The following is a 22,127-nucleotide window of genomic DNA, read 5'->3' as shown; positions in this document are numbered from 1 at the left end:
TTGGCTCTTGTTCCCCAGGCTGGAGTGCAATGGCATGATCTCGGCTCACTGCAACCTCTGCCTCCCAGGTTCAAGGGAAACATTTTTGATATCTATATCACAGTTCCGTAATTCCAGCATATTTGTTCTGGGGTGCTACTGGGGCATTGAGAGTCTTTTTAAAGGTATTTAGGTGATTCTAATATGTAGCAACGTTTAAGAATTGCTAGTCTCACTTATTTACATATTTAGAAAAGCATGATCAGAACTTTGATATTATGAAATCTGTGGCAAGTATGAAATCCGTGGCAATTATTCTTACATTTTCTTTATTTAAAACCAACATTATCTAAAAATCATGTTGAAACATACTGGTGCTGAAATAGCATACATGGTATATGTACATCACTGGTATATTTTAATAAAATTAATAATTGCTAATAAAATGTCAACACTTTGATTAATTTGGCCATGGGTTCAAATGTAACATGAATGATTCCAAGTAAGGATTTTTTCCTTTTTTTTTTTCTTTTTTGGGACAGGGTCTCACTCTGTCACCCAGGCTGGAGTGCAGTGGCACGATCTCAGCTTATTGAGACCTCCACCTGGCCCTCAACCTCCCAAGTATCTGGGACCACAGGTGCAGGCCACCACTCCCAGCTAATTTTTTAATTTTTTGTTAGAGACAGGGTTTCCTCATGGCTCTCACCAGGGTTGCACAAGCTGGTCTCAAACTCCTGAGCTCAAGGGATCCATTAGCCTCCCAAAGTGCTAGGATTAGAGGCCTGAGCCACATCATGCCTAGCCTCCAGGTGAGAATTTAGTCTCAGCACTTGAACTGTTGAGTAATGGGACTTCTGGGTGTGTTCTATTGAGGAGGAAAAACTGCATCTACCCTCTTAAGTTCAGTGTTTGGGGACATGTGAACTAAATTGAAACTGACATATTTGCAGGAAAATAAACAAAGTGTATCCATATGCATGTGTGAATGCAGGAAAGCTGTGGCTCTATAAATAGCTAAAGATGAGGGTTTATATACATAATTTTATGGTGTGTGGAGAAAAGACTTCTATGGGAAAAACAAATGGGTTTCTAGGAAAACCAATGGGAGATAAAAGTTTGTGACGCTGTTTGTTTATGCAGATCCAAATGGTCTTCTCCATTTTTTTCTTCATAGCCATAAAACTCCCTCAGAGAGGGGATTTATAGCAGCCTCATTCCCAGAACTTTTGTTTTTACTGAGATAAGGGAAGCCCTGGGAAACCTTCTTTCCGTATCTGTTGAATCACAAATATCTTTATTTTAAAATAATTTTTGTATCAATTCTTGAACCCAAGTTGGTCCCAAAGATTTTTTAACTTTGTAATTGTTTAGCAAACCTCCTAATAGAGAAAGTGTCTCTGACAGTGGGTCAGGAAAACTTTTCATCATGGCTATATTTATTTGGTGTGTTAACTCTTGCGTCCAATACCCTGAATGATAAGTATGAAGGCTAATCCACCTGCTTAACAAATATTTCCCATCTTATTTTCTACTCCAGTGATTATTCATTATCTGTACCTAGTAGGTATACTTAATATTGCTGAGTACTTCAAGACTTAGTGACTTTAAAATCATCTTCATTACTTCCATTAAGTCTGTGGGTCTGCTGGAAAGTTTTGTTTCTGGGTCAGTCTCCATTAATCTCTCCTAGGCTCTCTCAAGCATTGACATTTAGCTGGTGGATACCTGGAGGCTAGTTGGTCTAGGACAGCCTCAAATGAAACAACTCAGTACTGCTCCATGTGGTCTCTGTTGGAAGGCTGCCACTGCTCTGAGAACAAAACCAGGCTAGCCTGCTGGAGCATGAGAGACTATGTGGAGCAGGAAGTACACGTTCAAGTCTGATTGCATCAGGTTTCCACTGTCTCAATGGCCAAAGCAATTCCCAAGTCAAGCCCAGAGTCAATGTGGGAGTACACTACCAAAGGGAATGGATACCGGTATTAGCATATTCACTCTGCTATGCATAGTGCTTTATGCAATTAGCCCTACCATGTTTTATTCTGTCCATTCCAGTTGCTCTCGTTCTGAAACATTATCTTAGTTATTGCAGTGTTGAATATCTTTTTTTTTTTCAAACTAAATGTCTTCCCTTCAAGTTTTATTAGTATCCTGTTGTTTGGAACTATTTCTTTTTTTGTGATTCAGTCTTTTTTATACTTTTAAAATGCCTGTTTAAACTTGAGTATATGAATAAATAATAAAAATGACTGTAATCTTTGCTCAAGTAAGCAGTCAGTAAACAGATGCAATGTGTTTAAAAGACTTTATGCTTTGTCTTGAATTCCAAAAATGTTTAAAGACAACCTAATTTCAAAAAGATTAGATAAATAAGACCTCATAGGCATACAGTATTGATACATGTTCCCTTCCTGCCACTCATTGTCCATTCAACATTTGTAATTTGCATGTACATTTTCAACTGCAGTCTTTCACAATCAGCTCAATTCATCATGTAAAATCATTTCTGGTTGAATTTTGATGCAAACATGCTAAAGAGTTGTATATGGAGAGATTCTCAAACTTGGATGTTAGAGTAAAAAGCATTGCATTTTATCAACTGGAAATATGACTAAACTATGTTTAAAAAGTAAAACAAGTACATTTTCTCCTCTAGGATGACTTATTTTGTGTCTGTGGTGTTTCAGAATCCTATAGAATTATCTTTTCCCCGTTATACAGTCATCGTAAATTATTTGTTCCTAGAATATAACCTTATAAGATTTAAAGAGCTTTGAATTACCATGCAACATTTTATGCCTATCTGAGTAAATGACAAAATAGACTAAGAAAACATCACCTAGTTATGTTATATTGTTTACCCTTTGAAAATATGTATTGTTATGCAAATCCTAGCAAGGAAGAAAAGACTAAATTCTCTTTGTATAACTGGAGAAAGTATTCTTTCTGATCAAATAATACTTGGACCAGGAGAAGCCCCATGGATTTGGATTCTCTCAAGATGAGCTTCACAGTCTTGGAGCATACAGGAGGCAAATGTAACAGCACAAATCCATATCCCACCACATGCTCTTGCTTTAGTTTTCCTCAGAACCAACCTCCTAAACAGGATTCAAGGGAAAGTAATTTATTCTGCAATGATCAGAGGAAACTGTAGTGAAGTAGGGAAGTGAAACAAACAAGAGGAGGCAACCATGTTACTGTGGTCAGCTGGAGCTCAATCCTGCCTGGGGGAATTGGCTGGGATATCCTGATGATCCTGATGAAGGGTGGAGGGAGCTGGAATCATTATTTACTAACTCCCATTCATCAAGGGACAAAAGAACTGAAATCATTATCTGCCAGTTTCCATCTATCGAAGACTGTGGGTTGTTCTCAGAAAACTAGTTTCCTGGCACCTACATTCAGCCCCTGCTCATGAGCTGAACATGGTTCTATGGCCGGAAAAAAAAAAAAAAAAAAAAAAGAAAAGGCAAGGAATCTTATTTGCTGGTAATCGGAAGTCATCCCTCTTGCACCTGAATGTGTAAGAGACTCTTACACCAGTATGCACCAGGTACGCAGAGACACACAGCATAGCATCATGAAGGTCTTTCCCAGGCACACCTGAATATTACCTTATTCTCTTAAAGGATTGCCTTCTTTCCTATATTGTCTTTACTGCCCTCTCTGATCCTCTCAAATTTTAATACCTTCAACAGAAGTATGCTCTGAAGGTGGAGATAGTAGACAGTGACCCACTGCGCCCAGTGAACAAGGCAAAAATACAGGGTTTGCGAAACCATCAGGCTACGTGTATACTCTCTGATCAAGGCACCTTAGATGCAGATGATTTCCAGAAAGTCTGGAAGAAATTGCATGAAGGCGTAGATGTGAGGAAGCAGATCTGAAGACAAAGGTCCTAGCAGATACTCATCTAGAACAGTGATTCTCAATTGGAGGAGATTTTACAGACTATCCAACACCTGCCCTGCCCCAGGGATATTTGGCAATAGCTGGAAATATTTGGTTTTGCTTGCTACAGTTGGGGGAGAGGTGCTACTGGCATCAGGTGCTTAGAGGCCAGGAATGCTGCTGAACATTCTACAAGGCACAGGACAATGCACATAACCATAGCCATCCTCAAAGTTCCATTGTGATGCTGTTGGAAAACCCTGATCTAAAGAAACATCAGTGGAAGAGGAAGAAACTGCAGGTCATGCATTCTAGTTTTCTCTCCTAATCTTTACTTTCAGTTTTTACTCTAACATGCAAAGTTTCCATTGATTTCTAAAGGTGATTCTAAGCATGTTGGGAGGCACAAAAAGAAAGCTCATTATGGTTTTTGAAACTTTACTAAATTGAATAAGGGAGTAGCAGTTTAACCTTTAAAAATGTTTCCAGATGCTGAACATAGGATTGAAATGCTAAATGGAAAGAACTAACTACTACTGATTAGTAGTGCAATGGCAAAAAAGGGCAGTTTTCTTTTGATGTACCAAGTCATGAAGGATGGAAAGACGCTGACACTCAGTGATTAATTTCTGCAAATGTGGTTGAACGCCTCAAATTATGTATCATTTGATGCCATTAAATTTGAGTTCCTGCATTATGTGTGGACCTTTCACTTTCCAAGCATTCTCAGTGTGTGAAATTGAGTGTGCCATTTACAAGCTATCATGTAATTTTCTGTTTTCTGAAACAAAAGCAACAATCTGGGTGCATTAAAGACTATTATATAATTGACAAACCTGCTTTTTAAAACTTGATCCAAAACACGTACAATTACTATCATTTGCCAAAGGGAGGTATTCCTTAACAGTGCAAAATCATTTAAACATTAAAATGACAACCCTCTTTTGCTTTTGTTCCAATAAGGATAACTTCCATGTGTATACATTTATACCGTTTACAAAGCTTCTTTTATTTAAATGTCCATTAACTCACTTGATTTTTAAATCAACCACATGAATAAACAGAACAGATAGCATTATCCCCATTTTTAAAACAAGAAAGCTAAAACTCAGAGATCGTAATTTACTAGTTCAGCAATGAAGACACAGAGTGTCAACTCTTTGTAAGACAACCACATTTTTATCACATCATATTACTTTCACTTGATGTTTAATTCCAATATAATATACATACAGAATAGTGTACAAATCAAAAGCATGCAACTCTACGAATTTTCATAACCTAAAAACACCCACGTAACCAGCACCCAGATCAAGAACCAGAGCATAGCCATCCTCTCCAAAACCCCTCATTCCGCTTTTAGATACCACTGCCTATTTCTCTCAAGATAACCAATTATCTTCACTTCTGACAGCTCTGTTTCATTTTGCCTGTTTTTGAATTTTATATAAATGGAATTATATCGCATGTCCTCTGATGTTCTCTTCTTGGTCAATATTAAGTTTGTGGGCTTCATTCAGATTATTGAATGTTGCTGCAAATTGTTGATTCTCATTGTTCTATACTATTTCCTGTGTGACCATTTCAGAATTTATTTATTCATTTGATCATCTGATGGCCATTTGTGTTGTCTTCAGTTTTTGCCTATGGCAAGAAGAAGTGCCATGAACTTTTTTTCTATACATCTTCTGGTGAACATAGGTACATATTTCTATTGAGTTTATATCTAAGAGCAGAAGTGCTGGGTCAGAGAATAAGCATAGATTCTGCATTAATGGGTACTGGGCAACAGTGTTTGTACAAATTTACACTCCTACCAACATTCTGTGAGACTTTCTGTTGCATTTTATCCCTGTCATCACTTGGTATTATCTGTCCTTTTTCATCACAGCCATTCTCTTAGATATGGTAACACATCATGGTGATATTTTGTTTCAATTTTAATTTTAATAATTGAAACCCAAATATTCTGACATCACCAGCCTGTAGGTTAAACATTTATTTTAACACCAAAACTTGCTGCCCCTTGCCCACACCTACATAAATGCAGGGCGTTAACGCCCACTTCAAAGTCATGCAATTATTCTGGGTTATCCATTGAATCTGTAGAAATCTTCTCATTTCATCAGTGTTTGGTACCCATAAGGCATGTGACAAGTGCTTGCATCAGAATCATGGATGCCAAGCCCTATAAGTAAGTATTGTGCCCCCACCAAAATGGATTTTGTCAGTTGTTCAACTGCTGTTAAAGTCCAAGGCTACTGACAAGCATATGCTGTGTTCCATTCTGTTCTCATTTCATGAGACCCATGTTCCACTGAAAAAGGTTGTTACTTGGGCTCCAGAGCATTATCTCTGCCTCCTTCCCAAATCCTGCCATGATCCAGCTGGCCAAGCCCCATCCAAATCCCTCATTTCAGCTCATGCCTTGTGATCTTCTTCTCTCTCTCTCTCTCTGGGCTCTTCATACCTGATTGTAAGAGGGAACTTGGAATAAACCTCCTCTACAGACTCTCTATCCATCTCTTCATATCTTACATTTCTGCCCCTGAAACTTACATATAAAACTTCTGTCTTGCCTCCCATGAGTGAATGCCATCATCTCCATAGGTCGCCACTCACAACTGGACTAGGTACATATTTCTCAATGTAGGGTAGCTAGGGATAATTGGCTATTAAAAAATTACATTTCCAATAAGAAAGATAATTTGGAAGTTAGAAAATCATGAGAAGTCCATGATGTAAATAAGTATCTCTGTACTTTCCCACTGAGAAGTCACAGAGCTACTCAAGATGGATAATCCTTCAGGGAATGGAGGGAAATAGAAACTCTTTAAATTTGATATGTTGCATCTTCAATGCCTGGGCCACTAATGGCCAACAGAGCAGCCAGTATCTATAAAGAGATACTGCTATAAAAATAACATTTTAGTCATTATCTTCTCTAGTTCTACCTTTGCTTTTATTAAATGGATGGATCATCACAATAATATTTTATAAAGAACCACCTCAAAATTAAGAGGCTTAAAACAATAAGATATAATTAACTAATGACTCTGAGGGCTGGTGATTTAGTCCGACGTCATCTGGGCAGCTCTTCTAGTCTTGGCTGGGTCACTCATATATCTGGACTCTTAACCTTGATTGGGATGACTGATGTGGCTGGTCTCTGCTGTAGGTAGTTTTCTTTCTTCCCTGTTAACAGCAGCCTAGCCTGGTCAGGTCCTTTCCATGGTTATGGTGAGGGCAAAAGTGAGCAAGCCTAGTTGTACAGGGTCTCTTCAAGACCCCTCAAGACCCTGTCAGACTCACTGACATTCCATGGACTAAAGAAAGTCATGTGGCTGGAGCCGGAGTCTGAGTAGGAGTATTGCAAAGTTATCTAGCCAGAACCATAGGCACCAAAATGGGTGAAAAACTGGCCTATTTTCACACTCCATCACACAAGTAAACTTAGACAAGTCATGTAATCAGTTCTGCTGTCAATAATATGGGGGTGATTATAACCCAGAAGCCTCTCCCAAATTTTTCTGATGACGTAAAATGTGATAAATAGAGTGAAAACATTTAAGTACTTTAAAACTGTTAAGTGATATATGCATGTGAGATCATGTTATTATGATTATTTATATTTATATATTATTTATATTATATTTATAATAATTATATTATTTATATTATTTATATTTATATTATAATAACATAAATTTATATTATATTTACATGGTTGGCTGTAAGAAAAATCCTGAGATAAGTGATCTTGGCTTTCAGTGTTTCTGGCTCTGACAAGTAGCCTCATGTTTTATGATATTAGGTCTCTCACGAGCTTCCATTATAATACTCTACCCATTTTTCGGAATCACCCAATAAAATAATAATCAAAATGAAGAGATGAATGAATGAAGAATGAATGAATGAATAAACGAAGTTCTCAAGAAATGGCTAGTCAACCCTCATTCTTCCCTGCATTCCACCAGAATGGATTTGAGTACCTTTTCTGTGCAAAACTCCCTCAACCTGTCATTACCAAGTTCCAGGAATGCAAATCAGAACAGAGACAACCTCCTTCTTGGAGGAATTCACAGTCTATGGGTGAAAAACACTTCCAAACAGAAATTTCATTACCATGTCTGGAGAACTGCATTGAAGATATGTGCCAATAATAGTGAATTTTCATGGGTTTTCCTAGAGAAGTAACAAGGTTTCAAAGAAGGCACTTTGGAGCTGAAAAGAACTGAGGGGAGGGGGCATTCCCAAGCTCACAGGAAGAGGGTGCACATTCCAATTCGAGGCAGTGGCCTGTGGAAATGCCTCTGGAAGAGGTGGCATGTTGGGACATTGTTCAGAAAAGCTGGAATTTATAAGAGGATCACAGGTGTGATGGGAAATGAAGTTAGAGAGGCGTGTAGGGCGCACTAAAGGGTTTACATGAGTGGCATGCTCTGATTTTAGAGTGAGACCACAATAAGAAAGTTGGACTGGAGCTGAAAATGATCAGTGACAGGGAGGACAACAGGGCTGAAATTTCAAGAGTTTGGGTGAGATATACCACAGCCCTGATCCTGGGCTATGACAGGAGGGATGAAGTGAGAGAGAAGGGTGGATAAGACAGACACTAGTGCTAATGGGAGAATGTGATTGACTTGATGAATAAGAGAGTTATACCCTCCCACAACAGGAGCATGAAAAGGATATTCAGTCAATCACTATGTGAGTCAGTCAACAGACTGACATTTACTGAGAGCTTACTTTGGGAGGACCAAGAAGTTAGTTGTTGTGGAGCATCTATAAAGATGATGAAGATAAAGACCCCTGGCAATTAGTAAAAATGTAGCTGTATGTCACAGAATCAAAACAAGAGACTTTATTAAGGAACACACAATGTGCTACGAGATCTTCGAGAAAAGAGTGATTGGACCTAATTAACAAGCATTCATTTTAGGGAGCTGAGAAACAACATTCTAACCCTAGATTGTTCTTGCCTCTGTTCATTGCCATGACGAATTCTATTTCCTTAATGAGAAACCAGCTAGCTATCTTTTATTCTCTCTAATCTTTGTAAAATAAATAAGACTCAAAATTGGAGTTCTTCTAGAATCTTCTTACAGAAACGGCTGGGCCAGCACAGTGTCTTTGCTCGGTGATGGTTGCTTTGAGGGATGTGCTTATCTTCCAAGGGTTCCTTATCTAAGAAAGATTAGGGTAGCATAACTAACTCTGGGCAGATAGACTCAGGGAGAGATGAGTTAAGATTCCAGGTGCTCATTGTCTCGACTTTGTAAAGCAGTACAAGACCATTCCTTGAAGTCCTGCCACGTATCTTCAGAAGTGAGGTTGTTTGTTATTCTGTTCAGTATCTTTGGTTGGATTCTCCAGAAGCAGGCTTCGGGATGAATAGTCATGTTCAAATTGTTAACAAAGAGATGTTCCCCAGGAAAGACCAGCAAAGGAGTGAAGGATGCAGGGCAAGGAAGGAGAATAAGCCACACAGGGGTGTGATTACAGGTGAACTCCCTGCTTTGCCTTGATTCAGTGGGGGAGTTCTGGAGAATAAATTAATCACACCTTAGGCCTTGTCAAACCTTGGAGCAAAGGAATGAGGTTTTTATACTCTGGGACCAATCAGTCTTTGACTGCCTATGGCAAACACGCCATACTCCCAGGCACTTCTGGCTTGCTATGAATGGGGAAAGTGGTTGCAGAGCTCAGGCGCAGCCTTTGGAAGGAGTTCCCAGGTGCAAAGTGTAAGAAACAAATGGATTTTAAATAGGGCGAAGAGGGACATGAGGAGGTTGAGGGACAGCGAAGAAGCACTATGTTTACTGAATTGTAGGTCCTACTGGAATTAAAGAATTTGCCAGTACCAGGGTAGTAGGAAATGACCTAGAGAGAAGTAATGTCCACTGAGAGAGCAGAACTCTTGAAATTGGGATGAAGGGGGTTTTCCAGCTAATGTTAACGAGAAAGTCTGGGGCAATCATTCTCAACAGAGAGATACTGCTCAGTCCTAGGGCATGTCTCAAAAAATTTCAGAGGCTTTACTAGTTGTCAAAAGAATAGGAGGCAACAGTGTCATTTAATAGGCTAGAGACAAAGATGTCGGTGTTTTCATCATCATACAGTGAAAAAGTCCCCAGTAGCATGGCAACCTAATATTCCACCAGACATTCATTGAGGTAAAAAACCACTTATCTTAACCTAGAACTTAACCCCATTTTACATATCAACACAAATTATACATTTTGCATGGTTTTAGCATAGATTGATTTTTCTAGAAATGGAATGGTAGTGGAAGTTAAGGGAATATTGTACTTTGTTATTTGTAGAGCTTTAACAAGAAATGTTCATTCTTTTGGCAAATCACAACACTGATTGTAACTTGTGATAACTAAGTGACCAAAGCAACACACCAATTTTGTATTTTCTTGGAATTCGTGTTGATTTTTTTGTGAGTAGGTACAGGAATAAACTTATGTGATCCTTATTTCAAGGAGAAGAAGGAGAAGTTGAAGCAGGAGGAGAAGGAGAAGGATGAGAAGAAAAAGAGGAATAGGAAAGAGAAGGAGGAGGAAAATGAGAAGAAGAGAAGGAACAGCAGCAGTTGCAGGAGGAGGAGGAGGAGGAGGAGAACTAGCAGGAGGAGGAGAAGGAGGAGGAGGAGGAGGAGGAGGAGGAGGGAGTGTGCAGAAGCTGGGGGGAAATTCAGCACAGTTCCAACAGTGTGTGTTATACCTGGGTGTGAAGTGTCCTGCCTCAGCAAGATCCAGGGGAAGGGTTAGAGGAGGATCATCCTCCTGATGGCTGGTTAAATATTTTTGTACCCTGTCTTTCTTTATTTCCTTCCTTTGAGAATTTGAAGGTTACTTGGGGGTAGAAAGGAATAAAGGCCATAAGTTTACTTACTTATCTAAAACACACATTTTAAGAATTTTCTCAGAGCCAAGTCAATTCTGAAGCAAATAATTTACATCTGGAGTGGAAGAGCATAACCTTCTCAGAGGACATTGACATTTACCTACAAAATACTGAGAGTGACTTTAGGCAGATTACATATACCCTCTTCTTAGGGAAAAGTGGGCTGATATTTGTGGGGCTGATAAATAAAAGGACTAAGTTTCTCAGCTGCAAAGCAGAGTCCAGTGACATCAAGTTGGATAAATGCTTTCATTAGGACCATGGAAACTTCTGTGGAAACCTGTGTAAGCCCTAAACAGCACATTTACTCAGGGTATGTCAGCATTAGGTCATCTCTTTGGTCAGGTAGTTGGAAAGAACTTAGCAGAAGAACGTTGAAGAAAAAAATAATTTCCTGAAATAAAATGTCTAAAGAGAATAATAAGCTTATTTGCTATCCCTTTGAAGTGTAATTGATAGGTTAATCAAGGTCCATAATGAGTTTTCTTTTGTTTTTTCTAGTAATATAAATTTACAAGGAGGTTCGAGATTGATTTATTTTCTTAAGCAAAGGGTAGGCAGGCGATATAATTGAAAAAAGAAGTTAAGTTAGACATTACTAAATTTGTTCTTTAGTAAAGGAAGCAGTTACTTTTCAGCTCCTGTCTGTATTTGCCATGTAAGAATGAGAGTTCTCATCTTATCAGAATTTTTGAGGATTCAAGAAAACTTGGAAATTTGAACATTTCCAGTGTTAAAATTTTCCCAACTACTAAAAATCTACTATGCTACCCAAACCTCATAAATAGCAAGGGTATCATTTTATCACAGAATAAATATAAAGCTATTGCTAAACATTGAAGATGTTTTTGTTGTAATAAAGTTGATAATTAACCCTGTGATATTTAAGTACATTTGATTTATTGCTCACTTTTATTTTAACTTTTTTTTTCCTTACTTCTGTCCACTCTTAGTGTTATGTTTTTACTCCTGATATAAAGTCAATGTCAAAATCAATATGTGTCAATCCCTGCATTGTTTTCTAGGGATTCCAGTGTTGGAAGCATTTTTAGCATGCAACAACATCCAAGTGGATTATGATGAATGCCTAGACATCTATGGCAAACAGGTCAGTAAAAAGAACAATACATAGAATCTAAAACTTGTATTCTGTTTCTGGTAGCCCCTATTTTCTAGTCTGTAAAGGCTGAGATAACATCGGATTCTATAAAAGCTGTCTTTGAAGAACTGCAAAAAAGTCTCTTTGAATATGAATAACTTTAAACCATATGACCTAAAATTGTATGCTTCTGAATGGAAAACAGAAATTTGCCACGGTCTCTCATTTTGCTCCAATACAAATTGTGTTGGGGAAAAACTCTCCTAAACTAAATTTGTCCTCTGCTCTCACATCACAATAATCATCAACACAGAAGACCTCTGTGACCAAAGATGTGGGTCTTTTTCCCACACACCAAGCAGTGGACACCACATCAATGTCTTTCAACTCAGTTCTGACAAAGATAGCATCAGAGATAGCATCAGATTCTACAGGTTAAGGGCTCGGTCCCACAAGACCACCCCCTCTTTCCCCCCAGTCTCAAGTCTGGGCCTCCAAAACTTCTGACCGACCAACTTCAAGTTGAGGTTCCCAAAAATCCCCTCTTTGGATTCGATTAATTTGCTGGAATGGCCCACAGAACTTACGTTTACCAGTTTATTATTAAGGATATTGCAAAGGATACAAATGAAGAGATGCATTGGTACACACCCTCCAGGAAGCTCCACATGTTCAGCTATCCAGAAGCTCCTCAAATCCTGTCCTTTGGGCCTTTTATGGAGACTTCATCGGTTGTCCATGATGGAAGCATGAGTAACTGTGTCAAAATGTGATTGGGCAAAAACAGTATGATCTAAACCCAGAAAGACCTGTCTGTTCAGATTCTTCTAGGTCTCTCCATGAAGCATTCCCTCCTCCAGACTATGGGCAGGACTCTCTCTGAAATGAGGGTCTTTTGACTCACGATCAGATTAGAGTCCTGCCTTGGGCAGGTGAAAGAAGTCAGGAGAAGGCCAGAGAGAGAGATTCTGTTTCCTGAGGCCTAAAGTGGCTCAAGAGTATAAAAAGTACCGTAGAAGTTAGGAGACAGGAACTGTGGATAAAAACCAATATATATAACATGACACCACACAAATTTAATTCAGTGGAACAATTTAAAAAATGCAAAAATTTACTTTTCAGATTATCAATGATTAAAAAGGCTAAAAATAGCTACTGTTGATATGGATTCTGAGCGTTGGATTCTTCTTCACTCTTGGAAGTATAAATTGGGGTAACTTTTGGAAATTCAGTTTAGTAATATGTTCAACAGTATGTATCAAATTTAAAAATGCATACATATACTGTTTGATTCAGCAATTAAGCTTCTAGAAAGCTCTTTGCTGCTCTGCCCATACTACTAAACAAAAGCAATAATTTAAACGTTTATTAGAGAGAATAGTTGAATGAGTTTTGGCACAGTCAATCAGTGGAATATTCTGCATTTACTAAATGTAAAATGATGTTTATTTATATTTGTTAATGTGAAAATAATGTATTATATGTGAAACAATAAAGTAGAATTTAAAACAATGGTTTCCTTATGGCCCCATTTTTGTTAAAGTACATACACTATTAGGAGATGGTCAAGAGATGAAGCAGAGAGAAGGAGAGAAAAAGAAAGAGAGAAAGAGAGAGGGAAAGAGAAAGAAGGAAATAATTTCCTATATACTGGCACACCTTGCATGGTATGGTAGTGTGAAATTGTAAAAATGACTACACAAATTGTTTCTTGCTGTCTAAGTTATATACAGAAATGAAATACTGTCATGTGTGGCTTAACAATAAGAATACATTCTGAGAAATGCCTCCTTAGGCAATTTCATCATTGTTTGAAAATAATGGAGTCTACTTACCCAAACCTAGAATGTATAGCCTACTATACGCCTAAGCTGTATGATATAGACTATTGCTCCTGTGCTACAAACCTGTACAGCATGTTACTGTACTGAATACTGTAGGCAGTTGTAACCCAACGGTGCATATTTGTGTATCTAAACATGAAAAATACAGTGTGTTGCACTACATGGTAATGGTACAACGGCTATGATGTCACTAGATGACAGGAATTTTTCAGTTCCACTATAATCTTATGGCACCACCATCATTGCAGTCCATTGTTGACCAAAATGTCATTACACAAGGCATGACCGTGTCTATTTAATACCCTCTAATATAACACATTAGAAGCATTAGGAATTAAAATGTTTTGTTGATTAATAAAAATTATAGGCCAGGTGTGGTGGCTCATGCCTGTAATCTCAGCACTTTGGGAGGGAGAGAAGGGAAGATCACTTGAGGGCAGGAGTTCAAGACCAACCTGGCTAACATGGTGAAACCCTGTCTCTACTAAAAATACAAAATTAACCAGGCATAGTGGTAAATGCTTTTAATCCCAGCTACTCGGAGGCTGAGGCACAAGAATCGCTTGAACCCAGGAGGTGAAGGTTGCAGTGAGCCGAGATCACACCACTGCACTCCAGCCTGGGTGACAGAGCGAGATGCAGTCTCAAAAAAAAAAAAAAAAAAAAAAAAAAAAAAAAAAAAAAAAAAAATTATGAAGAGTAGTTTGAATAGTGCCTGCCTTGAAGTCACGTAACTTTTGACATGGAGCAAGCATCTTTTCTATGCCTTGGCCAATTGTCATATTCCCTTTAAGTTTGGATGGGCTTCCAACATGAAATCTTTTGCCCTTTCAATGTCATGAAATATTTCTGAGAGTTTCTTTAACACAAGTATTTTTACTGGCATCATCCTCTCTGGGACATCTTCATCCTTCCCGTCACAACTACACTCCTCATTCATGTGTATATACTTGCCCCCACTAAACTCCTCTTCAGTGGCAACAGTGCCAGTGTTCCCAGGGTTAGCTATTTCTTCTATAATTCCATTTACATTCTATTTGACTTGCACTTCCAACGTGATGACTCTTCGTTTCTTTGCTGATCTTTCACTTTATTGGTCAATTCTCTCTTTCAATTATCCATTTCTATAAAACGTTACATGGGTTTATCGCTGGGAAACACAGAGGCATCATATAAGCTTTGCTGTCTGTGTATGAGCTGAATAACAAATGTGCAGTGACTAATTACTGACAGACTTTGAAAGAGGTTTTATCTTTGGTCACTGATTTTTGAGGTGCATATGTTATATGCAAAGGGATTGGTGGACAGAAGAGCAAGAAGTAAAGTTTGTAGTTTATGCGATGACTCACAGTTAACATAATGCAGTGACTGAAATTCCAACCTAAGATGCGGGGGACTGACTTACAACAGAACTATGGTAACAGAAAGTTTTGCATATCAGAACCATGCATGTCAAGGACTGCAAGCCTAAGAAAAACTTGGAAGAACATGCAATAAAATGTAAAGAGGAAGGGGCTGTTTGCTGGGTCTTACATTTCCGGATAGTTGTATTTTGTGTTTTTTAAAACATTCTTATTTGTACTTTAAAATTTTCTACAATCAATATATATTATTTGTATAATACAAAATAAATGATATTGAGGAAAAAATTTAGTACTTGCTTGACTTCTATAAAATCCAATTAATTTTGATGTGAATCAATAAGCCTAATTTGATTCAGATAACTTGAGGATAATTTAGTTAATAAAAAGTTTTAAATCATTATTTTAACCTTCCTCACTGTGAAATTGGTTTTGATTTGAATGAGTACATTTGATTAAATTAATTTGAGAGGAAAATACTTTATTACAATATTTAGTGTTTCTTTTCAAGAACATTGATTGATGTATTTCTCCACTTATTCTTGCCTATTTTATGCCTGTTCGTGATATTTTACAGCATTTTTTCATATAAGTTCTCCATGTACCAAATAAGTGTATTTTTCCTACTGATACCATGAATGGTGATCTTTCCTTTCTCACTAGATTTTTTAAATAGGATAGTTATTGATTTTGTATACTTAATCATATTAGTTGTCACCATACAAAACTCTCTTGTTAATACAATTTATAACTAAAGTAGACACATATTTAGTATGTCTATTGACAATCATAATTACTCATATGATGGTTGAACTTACCCTGTTGTCTCGTAGGCTTACGCTTCTTTCTTTCTTTCTTTTGAGATGGAGTCTTGCTCTGTCGCCCAGGCTGGAGGGCAGTGGCGCGATCTCGGCTCACTGCACGCTCTGCCCCCTGGGTTCAGGTCATTCTCCTGCCTCAGCCTCCCCAGTAGCTGGGACTACAGGCGTCCGCTGCCACGCCTGGCTAATTTTTTTGTATTTTTAGTAGAGACAGGGTTTCACCATGTTAGCCAGGATGGTCTCCGTCTCCTGACCTCGTGATTAGAGCGGGGGGCCTTGGCTTCCCAAAGTGCTGGTATTAGGGGCCTGAGCCACCGCACCCTGCCAGGCTTATGTTTTAATTCTGAGTTGAATCCCATTCTCCTTTTCCACTCAAATATCCCCCTCTGTCCTGCCTCACCAAATTTCCTCTTCTACTGTATCATTCCTGTCATCATACAAACATCCGGGAAACTCACTCATATTAAAAATAAGGAAATAAAAAATAAAATCCTTTAACATTCTATATTCTTTCCAACTGCCATCTGATTTCTCTTAACTCTTTTGTAGCAAAATTCATCAGAAGAGTAGTTTCTGTCTGCTTACTCTCTCTGCTTGTGCAGAAAAGAGTTCATATGAGAAGCCTGACTTTAAATGACCTGCTTATAATGGAATTTGGATTTCAGGAGAGTTCCCACCACCATTAACCATAAGAGTGGTTCATTGGATACAAACTGTTTACACAAACAATATGGTTCATGTCAGACACCTGCTGTCACTCTGGGAATTTGGAATTTTGGTATGCATCAGTCAAAGACTGCCCACACAACCAGTGTCCGATAAAACTTTCGGGTTGTGAGACTCTAATGACCTTCTCTAGTTGGTAACATTTCTCACAACTCATTGCTGGGAGAATTAAATACGTGATTCTACTGAGAGAGAACACTTGGAAGCTCATGCCTGATTTCCCCCTAGACTTCACTCCTTACACGTCTTCCTTTTGCCAATTGTATTTGTTTTGTGTCCTGTTCCTGCAATAAATCATAACCGTAAACACAACGATATGCTGAGCATTGTGCGTTCTCCCTGAGTATTGTGACCTTGGGGACTCTGTTACAGTCCTCACTTCCCATTCTCTTTTGAGCCCATTTATTAAGTTTTTCATTTCAGTGTCTCTATGGAATTCACTTTTATCAAGGTCATAGTGACCTCCAGATTGCCCAGTCCAATGGCCATTTTCCATTCCTCATCTTATTCCATCCTCTGCAGTGTTTGAATCAGGCCATCGTTTTCTTCCTTTTGAATTACTTTTGCTCCTTGATTTCCAGGGCAGCACACTTATTTCCTCCTATCACACTGGCGTGCCCTTTTCAGCCTCTTTTGCTGGATGTAGCTCTGCTTCCTGAACTCTACATTAGAGATGACAGTTTGGTTGGCATGATGGGGCTGAATGACTAATTTTTTTTTTTTTTTTTTTTTTTTTTTTTGAGACAGAGTCTAGCCCTCTCACCCAGGCTGAAGTGCAGTGGTGCGATCTTGGCTCACTGCAACCTTCACCTCCTGGGTTCAAGCAATTCTCCTGCCTCAGCCTCCCAAGTAGCTAGGAATAGGCATGCACCACCATGCCTGGCTAATTTTTGTATTTTTTGTAGAGATGGGCTTTCACCATGTTAGCCAGGCTAGTCTCAAACTCCTAACCTCAAGTAATCTGCCCACCTTGGCCTCCGAAATTGCTTGGATTACAGGCATGAGCCACAACACCTGGCCTGAAAGTCTAATTCTGATGGCCTAAGAGGTGAAGAAGAGAAATTAAAGGCAGTATAGAGAAAGAGGAGACAATTTTTTTTTTCCACAAAACTTTAGTACAAAGGGGAACAAAACTGACATACTACCTGAAATGGAAATCGGAACACAGAAAACATTTTTAAGTTGTGAGAAATTATGATATGTTTGAATGTTGAAGGGAATGATTTGTGAGGAGGGTAAAGACAGGATGCAGAAGAGAGAGAGAAATTGCAAACATCCAAGGCACAAGGAGAGGAGTTACCTTAGATGGGAGGAGGAGAAACTTTATCTTTAATTAACAGAAAAGAAACCAGGATGCATGGGCCCTTTTGCTTCTAAATTTGTTAAGGTGGTGGGAACTTAAAGAGTGTTTTAGGGTGCTTCAATTTTGTCATTAAAATAAATGAGTTATGAGCCGAGAGTGGAATAAAACGCACGCTGGAAGTTTAAGGAGCAAGAAGCCTATGGAAGTAAAACAAGCTACAGAACTTAGCGATGGATAAAACATGGGGAATGAGGGTTGCATAGATTTCCACTAACCTCTCATGCCCCTGATGGAAATCTTTCCCAAAATTGATGTCAGTGAGATCTGTTTTGTAACTGAGAAATTTGTTAATATTAATTTATCAATATCACTAATATCAGTTTATTTTTTCCTAATATTGCATATTACCCAAAGGCATATGCAATATTTTGTAGGCCAATTTAAATGCAGTCAAATGGATTAGACTCTTCTACTTTGATTGTATATAATTTTATTTAGAACTGACTTGGTATGACATAATAAGAAATATATATTTAATCTCTTCCAGATTCCTGGCACAGAGCTTCTAAAATCCTTTAGAAGATGGTAGGGGGTGAGGAACATCTTTTGTTATAATATTTTATCTTAGTCCCTGACTTCTTACATAATAGTTTCTAAGACTCTTGGAGTCTCCAGAGAGAAATGAGAGTGCCTTTTTTAATGCTAATTAGATGACTAATGGCTGCGGTTCCTAGATAGCTGTAGGAACTGGGCTGGTCACCACAAAGACAAAGACATGATTAGAGAGTTAGAAATTTTAACCTTACTTTCTCACCTCTGGGGAGGGGAGAGGTGTTGGAGATTGGCTTAATCCATCATACCTAATTAAGACTCTATAACCCTGAAGGATGGATTTTGGAGAGCTTTCAAGTTTGTACAAGAATCCATATGCCAGGAGGGTGGCATACTCCAACTCCATAGGGACAGAAGATCCTGCTTTCAAGACCTTTTCAGATCTTCCTCTGTGGACTTCTTCTTCTGGCTGTTTATCTGGATCCTTGATAATATCTTTCATAACAAACTGGTAAACATAAGTAAATATTTCCCTGAGTTTTGTGAGACATTCAACAAATTATCTAACCTGACGTGGGAGGTCTGGGAACCCTTAATTTATAGTCAGTTGGTTAGAAGTACAGGATGACAACCTGGGACTTGCAGTTGGTGTATAAAATTGAGAGAAGTCCTGTGGGACTGAGTCCTTAACCTGGGGGATCTACAGTAAATCTGGGTAGTCAATGTCAGAACTGAAACTCAGTTGGTGTCCCCAGAGTTGGAGAATTGGTTGATGTCTTAGTCTGCTTTTGCTGCCATAGCAAAATATCAAAAACTGGGTAATTTATAAACAGTAGAAATGTATTGCTCACAATTCTGGGGGCTGGGAAGTTAAAGATCAAGGTGTCAGCAGGTTTGGTGTCTGATAGCTCGATCTCTTTTTCCAAGATGGTGCCTTGTTGCTGTATCTGCTGTGCGCACATGTGGTGAAAAGCAGAAGAGTAAGAGAGCCCTCCCTTCAACCCAGCATCCTTTTATAAGGATGCTCATTCCATTCATTAGGGCAGAGCCCTCATGACTTAATCACCTCCTAAAGGCCACACCACCTCTTAGTTGTGTTGCATTGGCGATTATGTTTCAACATAAATTTGAGAGGGGATACCATCATTCAAACAAGTGGTTGGTATGAAAAAGAAACCTTACAAATTTGGTGTCAGATATGTTGTAAATAGTAGATAAACTGTTTTTGTTGTTTACCCGGATAGGACAACATTCTCAAAGATTTTGAGTTTGAAGAAATTTGTAGTGAGTATGCAAGGATAGAGGAAGGAACTTGTATGTCCAGGTCTGGAGGTCAGAGAAATGACCTCAACTGTTGCTGAAACTTTAAGCCATTTGCTTGTAGGTAGTACTTAAAACTCTGAGTTGTAAGACTTGAGCAAGAGTAAAGTTGGAGAGTAAGTGTCTTGCTGACCATTGTATTTACTGGCTGGGGAAAAGAGAATGAATCTGCAATAAACTCAGAAAAAGATTCTGAAGAAGTGGGTGGAAAACCAGAAAAGTATGGTTTCCTAAAGCAAAGGGAAGATAGTACTTTAAGAAGGAAGGGACAGTTAACAACTCCAAATGGGGACTAAGGCTTATATTTGATGACTTCTGAAAAAAATAATCTTTGGATGTATAGACCATTCATGACAAGAACAATTTCAATGAAGTCACAGGAAGAAAAAAAATTGAAACACATTATGCTTTTATTCTTCAAAATGAGATGCTGCTAACACTTGGATACACAGAGATCCAAGGTATATGGAGACCAATGTAAACAATTCTTCAGGAAATCTATGAAGTTGATAAGAAGGAGAGATAAAAGGTGGAGGGAAGATGTTGGTCTGAGGAGAGTTATGTTTTAAATGAGAAGACTTAAGTTATGTTTTAAATGAGAAACTATTGGGAATAATTAGATTTAGACTTTAAATAATAAAGCAAAACAGTTTAACTGTCAATATAATACTCCTGAGAAGCTGGGAAAGGATAGGAGTTCAGGCATGGGTTGAAGTCTTGGCCAGGGTTGGGAGGAGAGACACTGCTCCCCTTGAAATGGAAGATGGTGGAGAGGGAATGGTTGCAGATGGGTGCAGATCTGATATCCCTTCGCTCCTTGAATGTATTTTCAGTAGTAACTTTGAGCCAGGCACTGTCTGAGGTGCTTGAGATGCATCGGTGAGTAACAGAGTATAACATCTTAAAGGGCTTACACATGAAACGGTAATGTCGCTGCACTTTTCTCTGAGAAGTTGAAGGTCAGGCTATTGATAGGAGGAAGTTGGCAGGGAGTTGGGAAGGCCCAATGGGAAAATGTAGAAGCCTTGTCATTGAGGACCAGACAGAGAAACTTGGCAGGATTTTTCAGGCATTGTTGAGGCCGTTTTGAAGTTGACATCTTTGCCTATATAGGAAAACCATTGTGTGAACTGTCATGAAACTTTCCTGCTTAGCTTGGCTCTTAGACATAAGTCTAGAAAAAGCAAAGAGGAAATGTTAGCTAAAAAAAGACTCTCCTGCAATTAAATTTATTTTCCTCCTTTTGTTTATATGCCTAATTTTATTTCTAATACCTGTTTATGTTTTATTTCCTTTTGTGCAGTTGACAATAGATTATCTACTGAATTGGTGTGTTCGAATAATTTTCTCTTTTTCCTTTTTATCTCCAATATTGTTTTTATCTTGATTAGTTCAATTTAATTAACTTTGTGTTCATTTTAGTGCTTTTTACCCTCAGCTTCTTTTCATGAATACTTAATTAATTTATTTTAATTTTTCTTGCTTAATAATAGAAAGCATTTTACACTGCACATTTTTTTCTGAGGACAATTTTAGGTTTATGCAGTTGATTTTGATACATAATGTTCTTTAAGTTATAAAATGTTTTTAACTGTACTCATTAATCTTCCTTTTGTCTCCTCTCCAAGAATTATTAAAAACAAGGTTTTTAGATTTCCAGTTAGTTAGATTTAGCTATGGTTATTTTATCCTTATTGTATTTTTAGTTTTATTATGGCATGGAAAAAGCATGTAGGTAGCACAATTCCCACATGATAGAATTAATTAAGGTTATATTGATATCTATATATGCAATTAAACTTTGTAGTCATTCCACTGATAGACATTTAAAAATGATGTATTTTGTTTATAGGGTAAAAATTTAGAAAACCATTCCTTTGAGTTTCTAATGTATGCAAGGTTTTATATTAGGTACTGGGAATGAAGGGAGAACAAGACAGGGTTTCTGTACTCATGAAACTTATGAGTACAGAAGTTGTGTCTAAAAGACAGTACAGAAGTTGTAGTATAAAAGACTGGAGGAAAAAGCACATGTCTATTAAAATATTTACAAGCCTCTATAAGCTTTTTGAAAGAAGAAAGGAATAAATGCAGAGACCAAGCTGTACTCAATTTGTATAGGCTTGTCTGGAAAGGCTGTCCAGAAGAACTGACACTCTGGTGGAGCCCTAAAAAATTACAAGCTGCTGGCCAATTGGAGCTTTGAAGAGAGATCATTTGTTAGAGGGAGACTGGGAGAGGAAAAGAGATCTGGGGATACTGGCAAGGGAGTGGTTATCTTGAGCAGTCATGGACATAGAGTTGGGCAGG

The 22,127-nt window shown here is 38.2% G+C and overlaps 1 long non-coding RNA gene across 1 annotated transcript in view; it reads left to right on the top strand.

Moving 5' to 3' along the window:
- LOC126929339 (uncharacterized) overlaps nt 1-22,127 on the top strand; it is a 62,386-nt gene that overhangs the window by 7,577 nt on the left and 32,682 nt on the right. Inside the window, exon 3 of the long non-coding RNA XR_007717150.1 lies at nt 11,817-11,899. This is a non-coding gene — a long non-coding RNA (uncharacterized LOC126929339). The remainder of the gene's footprint in view (nt 1-11,816; nt 11,900-22,127) is intronic.

This window comes from Macaca thibetana, chromosome 10, assembly GCF_024542745.1.
Source record: "Macaca thibetana thibetana isolate TM-01 chromosome 10, ASM2454274v1, whole genome shotgun sequence".
In the NCBI taxonomy this organism is placed as follows: Eukaryota; Metazoa; Chordata; class Mammalia; order Primates; family Cercopithecidae; genus Macaca; species Macaca thibetana.
The sequence above is the reverse complement of the archived record's forward strand: the minus strand, read 5'-3'. Positions and strand labels throughout refer to the sequence as shown.